We start from the raw sequence: 15,349 nt of genomic DNA, 5'->3' as shown, positions 1-15,349 counted from the left end.
TGACCAGATCACATATTACCACCACATAGTGCCCAAATAATGCCACATACATGGCACAAATACCGCCACACCATGACTAAAGCACATAATACCACCACATAGTGATCAAATACTACCAGATACAAGGTATAAATACTGACACACCATGAGACCACATATTACCACCACATAGTGACCAAATAATACCACATACAAGGGACAAATATCGTCATGTCATGACCAAAGCACATAATGCCACCACATAGTGACAAATAATACTAAAATAATAAAAATGTAAAAAAGCTCTGTATATTGGGTCAGTGTACAGGTAATACAGTGATCACCAGTGACATTATACACAGGAGCTCTGTATATAGTGTACAGGTTATACAGTCATCACCAGCGACATTATACACAGAAGCTCTGTATATAGTGTCAGTGTACAGGTATGCAATGATCACCATTGATATTATACACAGGAGCTCTGTATATAGTGTCAGTGTGTGTGTATAGGTAATACAGTGATCACCAGTGATATTACACACAGGAGCTCTGTATATAGTGTCAGTGTGTGTGTATAGGTACTACACATACTCACCAGTGATGTCTCTAGGTGAAGTTCTTTATCTGCAGACTGATATATCCCATCTTCTATGCAGGACTTATCTCTGCAGAAAATAACATAGTTAGCTATAACTGATCACTTCCAGAGCACAATCTACACTTTTCCCAAGACTTCTACACTACATGAAATGACAAAAAAAGAAACCTAGTGCCGCACTACACAGTAACAGTGCTCCAGTGTCATTCTGTACCTGCTCATCTCTGTCAGCAGATATATTTGTCTGATGGCAAAGATGTAGCAGAGCTGAAGACAGAAGATCTATGGATTACGTTGGAGTGAGGATTTTTCTTTATTAAAGATGGAGTCCCTAAATGTGTTTTATTTTTAATAAAAAAAAAAAAATTCTGTCTTTTTTTTCTGTTTACTAGAAATTCATGGTGGCTATGTCTAATTTGGCGTGACACCATGAATTTCGGGCTTAGTACCAGCTGATAATACAAAGCTGGCCTGGTACTAACCCTATTATTACCCAGGGTGCCACTCACCACCAGGACCGCTGGAAGAGGCGGGTAAAGCACCTGGAAATGGTGCTATGATGGATGCGCCATTTTCAGGGGTGGCTGCGGGCTGCGATTTTCAGCGTGGGGGGCCAAGAACACTTGGGCCTTACCATGCTGAGAATCCCAGCCCCCAGCTGCCTTGTTTTATCTGGCTGGCGATCAACATATGGCAGAAGCACACGCATTTTTTAAAAAAAAGTTAAATACGTTTAAAACAAATATTCGGCTTCTTTGTCTTTTGATCGCCAGCCAAGGTAAAGCCAGGCAGCTGGGGGTGGCAGACCTTAGTTGTCTGCTTTATCTGCGGTGAGAATCGAAAATTCTGCGGAGTGCTACATCGTTTTTAAAAATTTCTTTTAACACTTCTATATGTGACAGACCCAACAGCCAATCGCAGATGCTGTCAAAGAGGATGGGCGTCTGTGATTGACTGTTCGAGTAATGTACAATTAGCCCATATATTCTAGTATGGTACTATGTATGGGCTGCTTTCAGGTTACTCAAGCAGCCAATCACAGACGCCCATTCTCTGTGTCAGTGTCTGTGATTAGCTGTTGGGACTGTCACACATATAGAAGTGTGAAAATAAATAAATAATAAAACAAAAATGACATAGAGCTCCACAGAATTTTTGATTCTCAGCGCAGATAAAGCAGACAGCTACGGGCTGCCACCTCCAGCTGCCTGGCTTTACCGTGGCTGCTGATCAAAAGTCAGGAAAGGCCAATGTTTTTTTTTAATTATTTAAAAAAATAATTAAAAAAAAAAATGCGTGGGCTCCCGCCATATTTTGATTGCCAGCCCGATAAAACCAGGCTGCTGGGGGCTGGGATTCTCAGCATGGTAAGGCCCAAGCATTCTGGGCCCCCCACACTGAAAACGGCAGCTCGCAGCCACCCCTGGAATTTGCACATTCATCGTAGCGCCATTTCCAGGCACTTAATCCGGCTCTTCCAACGGCCCTGGTGGGGGTGGCACGCTGGGTAATAATGGGGTTAGTACCAGCTTTGTATTATCAGCTGGTACTAAGCCTGAAATTCATGGCGTCACGCCAAATTAGACATGGCCACCATGAATTTCTAGTAAACAGAAAAAAAAAAAACACAACACAGAGAAATTTTTTTTTTAATAAAAATATAACACAAAACACATGTAGGGACTCCATCTTTAATAAAAAAACAAAATGGGCAATGGGCATGCATGATGGTACCACCAGTGGCTGGCAGGACATGCTGGGCATGATAGTACCACAGAGGCTGATAGGACATACTAGGCATGATTCATGCCTTGTATGTCTTGCCAGCATCTGTGATACTATCATGCCCACCCGGGATGTCCTGCCAGCCAGCCACTGGTGGTAGTAGTACTAGCATGATAGTACCACAACACCACCAGTGGCTGGCAGGACATGCCAGGTGGGCATGATAATACCACAGAGGCTAGCAAGACATACTAGGCAGGCATGATTCATGCCTAGTATGTCCTGCCAGCCTCCGTGGCACTATCATGCCCACCCAGCATGTCCTGCCAGCCACTGGTGGTAGTACATGCTGCTGGGCATAGCACCAGTAACCAGAGGCTGGCAGCAGGACATGGTGGGCAATGGGCATGATGATAAGCATGCCCATTGCCCAGTAGTATTTACTGCCAGCCTCGGCCAGGGGTCCTCGGCCAGGGGTTCTCCCCCACCCCCCGCTTTTCATGCTCACGCGTCGACGTCGGGTCCGTCCTCCACAGTGCGCACAGGAAGCAGTCTCAGGGCGATGATGTCATCGCCCTGAGACTGACCTCCTGCGCACGCGCTGGCAGTGTCGCGCTGCGCAGAGGAGGCAGAGGGGCACTGCGGCAGCAGGCAAATCGCTCTCCCTGCTTTGCCGCTGCAGAGGGCCCATCACTAATCATATCGGCAGTGCTGCCGATATGATTAGCGAATCGGGGGGCCCTCTGTTCTCTGTACAGGGCCCAGGGGGGTAGGGGGTGGGGCTTGGGGGCGTGGCCATCGGGACTCGGGGGCCCACCGGGGGTTTTCCCGATCCTCCGGTGGGCCAGTCCGCCCCTGTCCACCAATATGTCTTTTTGGACCCTCATAGAAGCTGAGAGATGTTTAATGGGGCCGGGTTTTACAAGCAGCTGAAAGAGCTGGGTGGGATCAGCTGCTCACTTACCTCCAGTCCAGGTCTTGGAAGGTCTGATTTAAGACTGCTGCGCCTGTCTCAGTCTGTCTGTGTGTTTTGTAAGGTAAGCAGGCTTGCATAGGCAGCTCAGACTCTGCTGCAGACAGAGAAAAGGACTTAATTTAAGCGGCTTTATAGACTGGTTATTTTTGAGTTTTGTTTTGTTATACCTTGTTTTGTGCTGGGAAAAGGCTGTTTTGTGTTTGTCTCCTGAGTGGTTTATGCAAGCAAAATAAACCAACCTAGATTTCTAATGAAAACGCTCCCTGTGCCTACCTCAACCGCAGCCGAGTGAGTACTAAACCCTACAACATGTATATACACACTAAACATACATACACATGTATATACAGTGGTGTGAATAGTGTTTGCCCCTTTCCTGATTTCTTATTCTTTTGCATGCGATGCGCACAACAGCAGCAACAGCTGGGGAGCTGGAGGACGCTGAACCGGGACCGTGGCGGTGAGGGGAATGGCATCTCTGCCCGGCAGAAGGCAGAGACGCCGACGCTACAGTACCCCCCCCCCTTTACGCCTCCTCTTCTTTAGGCCCGCAAATTTTTTTTATAGAATACGAGGGGCATGAATGTTCTCCCTGGGCTCCCAAGACCTTTCCTCAGGACCAAACCCCTTCCAATCCACAAGAAAGAAAGTCTTTCCTCTTACCCGCTTGATGGCCAAAATGTTTTCTACCTCAAAGACGTCCTCAGCAGAGACTGGAGCTGGAGTGGTACCTGGATCTTCAGAGAAAGAATTAAGGACAACCGGTTTGAGGAGAGACACGTGAAAGGAGTTGGGGATCCGTAGGGAGGCCAGGAGTTTCAGCTTGTAAGCCACTGGATTTATTTGGTTCAGAATCTCGAACGGACCGATGAACTGCGGACCCAACTTGTATGATGGTATCTTGAGACGGACATATTTGGAGGAAAGCCAGACCTTGTCTCCCGGACGGAATTGAGGCTTATCCAGACGTCTTTTATCCGCAAGCTTCTTCATCCACTCGGAGGACTGAAGAAGCGCAGATCTAGTATCTTCCCAAATCACAGAAAATTCACTGACGAGAGACTCCGCAGCAGGATTGTTCACTGAAGAGGAGACGGGAAACGGAATCCGGGGGTGTCGACCGTAGACCACAAAAAACGGAGATTTAGCTGAAGACTCACTAACATGGTTGTTATAGGAAAACTCGGCCCAGGGCAGGAGCTCAACCCAATCGCTATGGTGAGCGTTGACAAAGTGCCAAAGAAAACTTGTAAGGATCTGATTGATACGTTCTACTTGATTATTTGACTGAGGATGATAGGCCGAAGAAAAATCCAAAGAGACATCCAGCAGCTTGCACGTGGCTCTCCAAAAGCGAGAAGTGAACTGAACTCCTCGGTCCGAGACAATGTTGAGGGGCAAGCCGTGGAGATGGAAGATGTGACGGATGAAGTCCTTAGCCAGCACAGGTGCAGACGGAAGGCCAGGCAGAGGGATGAAGTGAGCCATCTTGGAGAAGCGGGCGGCCACCACCCAAATGACAGTACAACCGGCCAATACAGGAAGATCCGTGATGAAATCCATTGCAATAGGTTGCCACGGAGCGGAAGGCAAGGGAAGAGGAAGGAGACGACTGGCTGGAATGTGCCTAGGTATCTTGTTACGGGCACAAGAGGAGCAAGCCGCGACAAAATCCACAACATCCTTGCGCAGGGTGGGCCACCAATAATGCCGGGTAATGAGCAGAAGCGTCTTCCTCTGACCGGCATGGCCAGCCAGTTTGGACGAATGGCCCCAGAGTAAGAGCTTCTTCCGATCCTGAGCCGCTACAAAGGTCTTACCAGGAGGTAGATGAGACAGATCAAATGGAGCAACAGTCATAATTCTGGAGGGGTCAAAGATGTGTAGAGGCCCCTCTTCTAGGTCGGAAGACAGAAAAGAGCGGGATAGAGCATCGGCTTTAATGTTCTTGTCTGCCGGCGGTAATGGAGAGTGAAGGAGAATCGAGCAAAGAACAAAGACCATTTGGCCTGACGCGGGTTTAGTCTTTGGGCAAATAAGCGAGGTTTTTATGGTCAGTGTAGATGACCACCAGGTGCAGAGCCCCCTCAAGCAGGTAGCGCCACTCCTCCAGCGCTAATTTGATGGCCAGCAGTTCTCGATCCCCTATGGAGTAATTGCGCTCGGACAGAGAGAAGAGTTTGGAAAAGAAGCCGCAGGTCACTATTCGCCAGGACAAGGATTTCTGGGTAAGCACTGCTCCGGCTCCAGAGCAAGAGGCATCAACCTCCAGGAAGAACTGTTTATTGACGGTGTAGCACAGGAGAGGAGGAGAAGGCTTGTTTAAGAGAGATAAAGGCATTTTCTGCCTCGGGAGGTCACTCCCTGGGGTTTGCTCCCTTACGGGTAAGAGCAGAGATGGGAGCTGTCCGGGAGGAGGAATGAGGAATGAAGAGGCGGTAATAGTTAGCGAATCCCAGAAACCGCTGAATAGCCTTCAAGCCCTCCGGTCGGGGCCACTTTAAGACGGCAGACATCTTCTCTGGATCCATCCGCAGACCGGTCTCAGAGATGATATACCCCAGAAATGGCAGGGAGGTCTGCTCAAAGACACATTTCTCGAACTTAGCATACAGGCATTTTTTCCGGAGCCTCAGCAGGACCTGACGAACATCCCTCCGGTGAGAGGGCAGATCAGGGGAGAACACCAAGATATCGTCCAGGTTGACCACTACGCAGGAATACAGGAGATCTCGAAAGATATCGTTTACTAACTCCTGGAAGACGGCTGGAGCATTACAGAGACCGAAGGGCATCACGCGGTACTTGTAGTGACCATCCCGATTGTTGAGTGCTGTCTTCCACTCGTCTCCCTGGTGAATCCGGACCAGATTGTACAGCCCACGCAGGTCGAGCTTAGTGAAGATCTTAGCACCTTTTAGGCAGTCATACAGCTCCGAGATGAGAGGCAGGGGGTACTTATTCTTGATAGTAATCTGGTTTAGGCCCCTATAGTCGATACAAGGACGAAGAGAGCCGTCTTTCTTCTTGACGAAGAAGAATCCTGCTCCAGCCGGAGAGGTGGATTTCTGGATAAATCCCATAGCAAGATTTTCTTCTATGTATTCAGACATGGCACGGGTCTCGGCCAACGACAAGGGGTAGTTTCGCCCGCGAGGAGGTGAAGCACCAGGTATTAGGTCAATGGGGCAATCATACGGCCTATGAGGTTTTAGTGTCTCTGTCTCCTTTTTATCAAAGACATAGGACCGCATAGGACCAGTAGGGTGCAGGCTGGCAAGGTAGGTTAGCCGGAGTAGACAGGGGTCTAGCAGGACGAACCGGAACCAGACAGGTCTTATGGCATTCCTGACCCCAGTGGAGCACCTCACCAGAGCTCCAATTCAGGACGGGCTCATGTCTCTGTAATCAAGGCAGGCCAAGCAAGAGGGGACCGGACAGTACGTAAAAGGAGATCTTCTCCGAGTGCAGCATTCCCACCTGAAGAGTTACCGGCTCAGTAACCAACAAGATGGTTTCAGGAAGAAGCTTTTCATCCACAGAAGAAACCGCTAAAGGATCCGCCAAACGTATAGTAGGAATCTGAAAACGCTCCACAACGGCCTGTTGGATGAGATTCCCAGCGGCTCCGGAATCCAGATGGGCAGTCTCGAAGAAGCGGGTCTCACCACTGGTAACGGAAACGGACAGAGTCAAGGGCTCTTGCCTAGGACGACCTCTCCGAGCGCTCCTAGACACTGGAGTTTCCCGGTCTCACCGGGCAAGAGCGGATCTGATCCTCTATATTGCCACAATAGAAGCAACTCCCCTCGGCACGACGGGTCTCCTGGTGAGACTTGACCATCTTAACCTGATCAATTTGCATAGGCTCTGGAGAAGACACCCGGGGGAGTGCAGGTTGCGAGACTGGACTTTGGAAGATGGGAGCGAGGCGCGGAGGTTTCCTCTCACGGGTCATCTCCTTAGCGCGTTCCAGAAAACGGATGTCAATCCGCGTGTAGCATGCCTGGCGGCGTTCTTGCATGGTGTTCCATCTCTCATCATGCAAGATCGCAAACTTCATCTCCCGCCCAGCTTCCTGGTCTGGCTTATTTCCTTGTGCTCTGCTCTGCTCCACTTTGGCTGCATAGGGCGACGCCCGCTGAACTTCCTGTTTCTTGTACCTGCTGCGGACACGCCCCTGTTGCACCTTCAGCCTATTGCTGTCCATCTTTGGGTATTTATACCACCTTCTTCCTCAAGATGGCACCTGAGCATTGTTTCTTGTCAGTTGGCTTTTTGTCTCTGACATGCTAGGTCCTATCCTGTTTTCCTGCCTGTTTTCCAGTTCTGTGTCTGAACTGTGGTCTGTTCTTGTGAACACGCCTCTTGCCTGTTCTTTCGCCTTCTAGGGGCCGTATTCCTAGATCTGCCTGTCTGTGCCTTGCGGTATCTGTTCCCGTCTGAACAGAGTCCTGTTTTTGTCTCTGCCTTGCGGTATCTGTTCCCGTCTGAACAGAGTCCTGTTTGTGTCCCTGCCTTGCGGTATCTGTTCCCGTCTGAACAGAGTCCTGTTTGTGTTCCTGCCTTGCGGTATCTGTTCCCGTCTGAACAGAGTCCTGTTTGTGTTCCTGCCTTGCTGTCTCTGTTCCCGTTCCTCTGTTCCCTGTTGTCTGTGCCTCGTTTCTACTTTAACCTTGTCTCCCTTTTCCCTCTATGTCTGTTTTCTGCGTCTTTCTGCAGAGTCTGAACCCGCTCCTAAATTCCTTCTCGTCGTCTCTGTACCTCTGTTGTGAATTTAGTGTACGCTCGCTACTTCTATGTAAGTACTGTGCGTGCTTCTGGTTCTGCCTTTCCTTCTCCGTCTGTTCTTTTTGAACAGAGTCCTATCCCCTTGCCTTGTTTACCGCTCTGCGGTGTCCGCTCTGCTCCTGCTTAGCTTGCCGCTCTTGCGGTTTCTGCTCTGCTCCTGCCTTGTTTACCGCTCTGCGGTGTCCGCTCTGCTCCTGCTTAGCTTGCCGCTCTTGCGGTTTCTACTCTGCTCCTGCCTTGTTTACCGCTCTGCGGTGTCCGCTCTGCTCCTGCTTAGCTTGCCGCTCTTGCGGTTTCTGCTCTGCTCCTGCCTTGTTTACCGCTCTGCGGTGTCCGCTCTGCTCCTGCTTAGCTTGCCGCTCTTGCGGTTTTCACTCTGCTCTTGCCTTGCTTGCCGCTCCTGCGGTTTCTGCTCTGCTCCGGCAGTCCTGTCCTGCCCTGCTTGTGCTCGCTGCTCCTGCAGCCCCGTCCTGCTCTGTTCTTGCCCACCGCTTCGGGCGTTCCCTCTCTGCTGTGGTTGTCTACCGCATCTGCGGTTCTGTGACCCAGTCTGTACTGGGTCTTAACCTCTCTGTGCTCCAGCCCGTCCTTTCGGCCAGTACCTCCCTGCCTGCATACTCGCCTGTATCCACCCATCTGCATACCTGCCGTGTTTGCTTACATCCACCAGTCTGTGCCAGCCTAACCTGCCTGTTCCAGTAATCCCAGTGTGGGTCAACCCCCGTGTCCGGAGTTTGACCTGGAGTAGCACCTGGTCCCTCTGCCCGGTTTCTCCCTGGTGCACTGGCGTCGTATGCCGTCGTGCCACCTTGGTCGGATCGGCCAGATACTTAGTCACGCCCCTCCAGGCACTCTCCGGTCCATGGTCCAGTGGAACCACAACACCCGCACACGCCAGTCAGTCCGGGCGTGTGCATAACAGCATGCTCAGGCCATGGTTCCCGTTGAGCCCCACGGCCTTCGCTCTCTGAGACGTTTTCCAGCTAATACGTGCATTAAAAATAAATAAATATTTTTTTTTTTTTCTCTAGCTGAGTTCCAGGCTAATTTCGCACCCGTCCAGATGGAGCTTTCTGCACCCGTTCCTGCGGATCCGCCCCAGTACTATGGGGATCCAAAACAAAGTCGTGCATTTGTGGAGCAGTGCATGCTGCACTTCAAGTTCTACCCTCTTTCTTTTCCTTCTGATTGGTCTAAAGTGGCATTTATAATTGACTACCTAGCGGGGGATGCCTTGAAGTGGGTCACCCCCCTATGGGAAGCTTGGGATCCTATTGTCCTTGACCTGCAGGCCTTCCTGATGGCCTTCCTAATGGTCTTCGATGACCCCAACCCTGGAGTCCCTGCTGAAGCTGCACCTGCTCCCGCGGATCCACCACGGTACTACGGGGATCCAAAACAATGCCGTGCGTTTGTGTGGCAATGCTTGCTGCAGTTCCGGTTCTATGCTAATGCCTATTCTTCTGATCGGGTTAAGGTGGGATTTATAATGTCCAACCTAGCGGGTGATGCCTTGGAATGGATCAACCCCCTATGGGAAGCACAGGATCCTATCGTTCTTGACCTACAGGCCTTCCTGGTGGCCTTCCTTTTGGCTTTCGATGATCCTAACCCTGAAGTCCCTGCTGAAGCTTCACTTCCCTGTATCCCGGAGCAGCCCCGACGGGTAATGTGCATAGGTAGCGCACAAGTTCTCCTGCCCGAAAAGACTGTTGCTTGCCCTGAATCCACTCAGGATGCCTACACTCTCCGGAATACTGCTCCCAACCTCAAGAGGCAGTCCAGACATGCTAGACGCAGAGGCAAGCCGTCACGCCAGGGTCTGTCCTCCCTGAGACCTCCTGACCCCAACCTTGAAGTCCCTACTGAAGCTTCATCTTCCTGTATCCCGGAGAAGCCCCAGCGGGTGATGTGCGTGGGTGGTGCACCAGTTCTCCAGCCAGAAGAGACTGCTACCCATCCAGAGTCCACACAGGAGAGCTTCCTGCACCTGGCATCAGATTCTACACCCACTTTAACCAGTGTGCATGTCCAAGGATGCTCCGAAGCTGTGTTTACCTCCGAGTCTGTACACCTCTACTACCTGGCGGAGGACCCCTTGTTGCCTCCTGAATCCTCCGGGATACCACTCGATGACAATTGGAGAGAGACTTCCCTACACCCGGTACCCGATACTTCGTCCGCTCAGTCCTGTGGGCCTGACAATGGGTGCCTCAAAGTGGTAGTTACTCCCGAGTCTCTACACCCCTCTGACCAGTCAGAGGACCTCCAGTTGTCTCCAGAACCCTTCGGGGTGCTACCTGGTAGCGAAAGGACAGAGACTCTCCTATTCTCTGTACCTGATACCTCGCCCGCTTCTTCCAGTGAGTCCGACCTAGTGTACTCCGAAGCAGAGGTTACCCCCGAGTCTCTACACCCCTCCGACCAGGCGGAGGACCTCCAGTCATCTCCTGAACCCTTCAGGGTGCTACCTGATAGCGAATGGACTGAGACTCTCCTTTACTCGGTACCTGATACCTCGCCCGCTTCTTCCAGTGAGTCCGACCTAGTGTACTCCGAAGCAGAGGTTACCCCCGAGTTTCTACACCCCTCCGACCAGGCGGAGGACCTCCAGTCGTCTCCTGAACCCTCCGGGATGCTACCTGATAGCGAATGGACAGAGACTCTCCTTTACTCGGTACCTGATACCTCGCCCGCTTCTTCCAGTGAGTCTGACCTTGTGTACTCCGAAGCAGAGGTTACCCTCGAGTCTCGGTATCCCTCCAACCTGGCGGAGGACCCCCAGTTGTTTCCTGAATCCTCCGGGGTACCACCACATAACAAAGAGGCAGTGTCTTCTCTACACCTTGTACCTGATACTTTGCCCATTTCATCCTGTGAGCTTGACAAGATGTACCCTGAAGCAGAGGCTACCCCCGAGTCTCTGCACCCCTCCAACCCGGCAGAGGACCTCCAGTTGTCTCCTGAACTTTTTGGGGTGCTGCCTAAAAATAAATGTAGAGAGACTTTTTTGTGTGCTGTTTCTGGTACTTCACCCGTTTCATCTGTTGCTGAAGATGGCTGGATGGGAAGTCGCATCCTAGCCATCCAGATTATAAGACCAGTTTTGTCTCCTCCTGTGGACAATAGAAGTATTCTCCTTGAAGAGAGGGATTGGCCCCCAAATTCCCTGCGGAAGATCCTTGCAGGCCTGAAGAAGAGGGGGCGTAAGGGGGGGGGTACTGTAGCATACCTGGCGGCGTTCTTGCATGGTGTTCCATCTCTCATCATGCAAGATCGCAAACTTCATCTCCCGCCCAGCTTCCTGGTCTGGCTTCTTTCCTTGTGCTCTGCTCTGCTCCACTTTGGCTGCATAGGGCGACGCCCGCTGAACTTCCTGTTTCTTGTACCTGCTGCGGACACGCCCCTGTTGCACCTTCAGCCTATTGCTGTCCATCTTTGGGTATTTATACCACCTTCTTCCTCAAGATGGCGCCTGAGCATTGTTTCTTGTCAGTTGGCTTTTTGTCTCTGACATGCTAGGTCCTATCCTGTTTTCCTGCCTGTTTTCCAGTTCTGTGTCTGAACTGTGGTCTGTTCTTGTGAACACGCCTCTTGCCTGTTCTTTCGCCTTCTAGGGGCCGTATTCCTAGATCTGCCTGTCTGTGCCTTGCGGTATCTGTTCCCGTCTGAACAGAGTCCTGTTTTTGTCTCTGCCTTGCGGTATCTGTTCCCGTCTGAACAGAGTCCTGTTTGTGTCCCTGCCTTGCGGTATCTGTTCCCGTCTGAACAGAGTCCTGTTTGTGTTCCTGCCTTGCGGTATCTGTTCCCGTCTGAACAGAGTCCTGTTTGTGTTCCTGCCTTGCTGTCTCTGTTCCCGTTCCTCTGTTCCCTGTTGTCTGTGCCTCGTTTCTACTTTAACCTTGTCTCCCTTTTCCCTCTATGTCTGTTTTCTGCGTCTTTCTGCAGAGTCTGAACCCGCTCCTAAATTCCTTCTCGTCGTCTCTGTACCTCTGTTGTGAATTTAGTGTACGCTCGCTACTTCTATGTAAGTACTGTGCGTGCTTCTGGTTCTGCCTTTCCTTCTCCGTCTGTTCTTTTTGAACAGAGTCCTATCCCCTTGCCTTGTTTACCGCTCTGCGGTGTCCGCTCTGCTCCTGCTTAGCTTGCCGCTCTTGCGGTTTCTGCTCTGCTCCTGCCTTGTTTACCGCTCTGCGGTGTCCGCTCTGCTCCTGCTTAGCTTGCCGCTCTTGCGGTTTCTACTCTGCTCCTGCCTTGTTTACCGCTCTGCGGTGTCCGCTCTGCTCCTGCTTAGCTTGCCGCTCTTGCGGTTTCTGCTCTGCTCCTGCCTTGTTTACCGCTCTGCGGTGTCCGCTCTGCTCCTGCTTAGCTTGCCGCTCTTGCGGTTTTCACTCTGCTCTTGCCTTGCTTGCCGCTCCTGCGGTTTCTGCTCTGCTCCGGCAGTCCTGTCCTGCCCTGCTTGTGCTCGCTGCTCCTGCAGCCCCGTCCTGCTCTGTTCTTGCCCACCGCTTCGGGCGTTCCCTCTCTGCTGTGGTTGTCTACTGCATCTGCGGTTCTGTGACCCAGTCTGTACTGGGTCTTAAACTCTCTATGCTCCAGCCCGTCCTTTCGGCCAGTACCTCCCTGCCTGCATACTCGCCTGTATCCACCCATCTGCATACCTGCCGTGTTTGCTTACATCCACCAGTCTGTGCCAGCCTAACCTGCCTGTTCCAGTAATCCCAGTGTGGGTCAACCCCCGTGTCCGGAGTTTGACCTGGAGTAGCACCTGGTCCCTCTGCCCGGTTTCTCCCTGGTGCACTGGCGTCGTATGCCGTCGTGCCACCTTGGTCGGATCGGCCAGATACTTAGTCACGCCCCTCCAGGCACTCTCCGGTCCATGGTCCAGTGGAACCACAACACCCGCATAACACCGCGTAGCTAAAGACACCAGGTCTTCCAGGGAGGGAGGTATGTCACGACCGGCTTGCTCATCCTTGATCCGTACGGAAAGGCCCTCCCAAAAGGTGAACACCAGGGCCTCATTGTTCCAGGCAAGTTCAGATGCGAGGGTTCGGAAACGCACAGCATACTGGCCCACAGAGAGACTCCCTTGGCGGAGTCGAAGTAGTGAGGAGGTAGTAGAAGATTTTCGTCCAGGCTCATCAAACACCTTCCAGAAAGCCGTGAGGAAAGCCTGGAGATTGGACACCAGAGGATCCCCTCTCTCCCACAGAGGGTTAAGCCACGCCAATGCCTCTCCGGTGAGGTGAGACATGATGAATGCCACCTTGGCCTGGTTGGAGGTGAACTGGTGTGCCAGGAGTTCAAAGTGCAGCGTGCACTGATTTATGAAGCCCCGACATACGACAGGGTCACCACCAAAACATGGAGGTGCAGAAAGCCGGGATCCAAAGCCGGGTGTCACAGCGCCACTGGGTTGAGGTGCCGCCGGAGCGGGTGCCGCTCGGTTAGAGGCGGACACAGTCGGGGTGGACAGCACGTCCAAGCGGGAGTTGACTGTCCGCAGATAGGACAGGATAGTATCCTGTTGGGATCTCTGACGAGAGACCTCTTGGTACAGGTCTCAGAGCGAAGGAGCCTGGGAGCCACCGAGTTCCATGGCCTGTGCAAACTGTTACAGATCCAGGTGGTGGAACCTCTGTGCTGCGATGCAAGGAGAGACCAGGGGGCGTAACTAAGTGCCAACTCGGACTGACCCTGGCCACATGGCGGCTTAGTCCACTCCATGAACCAAGGAGGGACCGGGCAGGTGAACCAGGTGCCACTCTGGGACCGACCTTGTGTGAGAGCAGGCGACTCCCATGGGTCAGGCGGCTGAGGCTGACAGGTACAGCGGATGAGCATGGCTGGTAGCCTGACAGGTGATCCGGTTAGGCAAGCAGGCGGGCATGGCAGGTAGCCAGACAGGTGATCCGGGTAGGCAAGCCGGCGGGCATGGCAGGCAGACAGGCTGGCGGGCACAGCTGATAGACAGGCTGGCGGGCACGGCTGATAGACAGGCAGGCGGGCACGGCTGATAGACAGACTGGCGGACACTGGAACCTGAGGGCTGAGGAGATTGTTAGCACACAAACAACAACCTTGCACAGGCACCTCCATTTTGGAGGAGGTGCTTTAAATAGGAGTGGTCCTCCGGCCATTGGCCGGGGACTCTTTAGGATAGCACGCGCGGCCCCTTTAAGAGGGAGGGCGCGCACGCGCCTTAAGCACAGTGACCGGGAAGCTGCGCGTGGTGCGCGCAACAGCAGAAGCTGCAGGGGAGCTGGAGGACGCCGGACCGGGACCGCGGCGGTGAGGGGAACAGCGTCTCTGCCCGGGACGCTGGGAGCACCTAAAAGACTGGGGGCCTTCGGCGATTCCCAGTTTGATGTTTGACTCCCCCTAATGTTGGCCCAGACTGTATGGCTTATTTTTGGAGTAGGGCTTATATTTCAAGCATACTCCAAAAATCTTGTAAAATCATGCTATGGCTTATTTTTGTGGTAGGTATGAGTTCTAGATATCCCTTTGGCTATTGCTATCATTAATTAACAGATTGTGATGTCAGCAGCCTAGACACCAACAGCCTATGCTATAATATATGGAGTATCCCTATAGCAAAGTAAAATCTTATACTGAAAAAAATAATATTCCATGTCCAACAGGTAGACAAAAGTCAACAGTGCAAGAAGATGACAATCTTAACTGCAGTCCAAAATGAGAATTGAAGAAAAATGGCTCCTACTGAGTCCAGTATATGTGGAGTTGTCATTCTCTGGCACTTTGCAGATTTTCACACACCAAGGCTTCTGACTGCATGCTTGAACTATTTGCTGAGTGAGTGTAACTTTAACCCCTTCACCCCCGAGGGTGGTGTGCACGTTAATGAACAGGCCAATTTTTACAATTCTGACCAGTCACTTTATGAGATAATTACTCTTGAACGCTTCAATGGATCCCGCTGATTCTGAGACTGTTTTTTCGTGACATATTGTACTTCATGATAGTGGTAAAATTTCTTCGATATCACTTGCGTTTAATTGTGAAAAAATTGGAAATTTGGCGAAAACTTTGCAATTTTCAAAATTTTAATTTTTATGTCCTTAAATCAGAGAGATATGTTACATAAAATAGTTAATAAATAACATTTCCCACATGTCTACTTTACATCAGCATAATTTTGGAACCAAATTTTTTTTTTAGTAGGGATATAAGGGTTAAAAGTTGACCAGCGATTTCTCATTTTTACAACAAAATTTACAAAACCATATTTTTAGACACCACATCACATTTGA

Source organism: Phyllobates terribilis, unplaced genomic scaffold (genome assembly GCF_046119375.1).
Source record: "Phyllobates terribilis strain yellow unplaced genomic scaffold, ASM4611937v1 Scaffold_1__5_contigs__length_1240528914, whole genome shotgun sequence".
Lineage (NCBI taxonomy): Eukaryota > Metazoa > Chordata > Amphibia > Anura > Dendrobatidae > Phyllobates > Phyllobates terribilis.
This window is presented reverse-complemented; position numbering follows the sequence as displayed.